Here is a 1,501-nt window from a genome sequence, read left to right on the forward strand (position 1 = left end):
GCCCTTCAAAATGCCCTTCCTTCCTCTGCAGGAGCCCTGCGCGTCTGCACGTCAGGTGCCCTTGCAAGGACTCCACTGGTGCCATCGTGAGGCATCGTGTTTCCGGTTCCAGCAGTTAGGGGCTCTGTCAGCTCCCCAGGAGCTTGGYAGCTCATGGGCATTTATTTCAGAGGAGAGATGTTGTGTCCCGGAAGGCCTTCGGTGCGTACCTGAGGCAGCAACGCGCCCTTGCAGCAGAGAAGGCCGGCAGCATCCTGGGCTGCATTAGGAAGAGCGTTGCCAGCAGGCTGAGGGAGGTGTGAGCCTTCCCCTCTACTCAGCACTGGTGAGACCGCACTTGGAGTGCTGTGTCCCGTTCTGGGCTTCCCGGTACAAGAGAGACACGGCCATAGTGGAGTGAGCACAGCAAAAGGCCGCAGAGGAGGTTGAGGGCTTACACCGTCTGTCATACCGGGAGAGGCTAACAGAGCTGGGATTGTTTAGCCTGGGGAAGAGAAGGCTAAGGGGGGAATCTTATCAATGTGTATAAATACCTGAGGCGGTGGAGGAAGTGGGGGAAGAGGGAGTAAAGAAGAGAGAGCCAGACGCTTCTCGGTGGTGCCCAGTGACAGGGCAAGAGGCAATGGGCACAAGTTGAAGTACGTGCCATTCCACTTAAACACACAGAGAAAAAACAAAAACCAAAACTGTTTTACCGACTGTGCGGGGGCGGGGGGAAGGTGTCAAACATGGGAACAGCTTGCCCAGAGAGGCTGTGGAGCCTCCATCCGTGGAGATTTTCAAAACTCGACTGCACAAGGCCCTGAACAGACTCCTCTTCTTGACCCTGCTTTGAGCAGGGGGTTGGGCTAGATGATCTCCAGAGGTTCCTTCCCACCTCAGCTATTCTGTGATCCCGTGACCCCCCCCCCCGCCAGCTCCCTCTGCCAGACCCAGCTGTCAGGGACAAGAGAGGAGAGACGGTGCCAGGAGCCAGTGCCCATAACAGCTACAGAGGGGTGATGGRGAAAGGGCGGGAGAAGGGACACCGCTGGCAGTGCCAGTGCCAGGACGGAGTGGGCTCCTGTGATCAGGAAATGGTGAAAGAGCAGAGCCGGGAGGGCAGGGAAGGAAGGAGGGCTGGAGTGCATAAAGCAATCTACCCAAGGGCAATGCAAGGGTGTAAAATGTGCAAAACAGCAGAGGAAAGCCCTCAGTGAGGCAGAAGCCTCAGGTCCCACTGAGACTTGAACTCAGATCGCTGGATTCAGAGTCCAGAGTGCTCACCATTACACCATGGGACCTCCTGGGCACCTTTTCTTGCTGCCCAGTCACTAGCAGGATGGAGCCATGTGGTCCTGGCTGAGACGGAGGCTTTCTCCGTCTCCCCAGCAATGCCCAAGTGCGGCCCTTCTCCAGGGCCACGGGGCACCATGCAGTCAGAGGGCTCTTCAGGAGAGCAGCTGAGCCCTCTGCAGGAGCTCGTCATGCTTCTTGCAAAGGAGGTAGCATTCCGGGGGGC

At 57.7% G+C, this 1,501-nt stretch overlaps 1 non-coding gene across 1 annotated transcript; it reads right to left on the bottom strand.

Moving 5' to 3' along the window:
• Nucleotides 1–1,211: 1,211 nt before the first annotated feature.
• TRNAQ-CUG lies at nt 1,212–1,283 on the bottom strand. Its single transcript has one exon. It is a non-coding gene; the product is annotated as a tRNA-Gln (tRNA).
• Between the last annotated feature and the right edge of the window lie 218 nt (nt 1,284–1,501).

Source organism: Apteryx rowi, unplaced genomic scaffold, assembly GCF_003343035.1.
Source record: "Apteryx rowi isolate R43461 unplaced genomic scaffold, aptRow1 scaffold_2205, whole genome shotgun sequence".
NCBI lineage: Eukaryota > Metazoa > Chordata > Aves > Apterygiformes > Apterygidae > Apteryx > Apteryx rowi.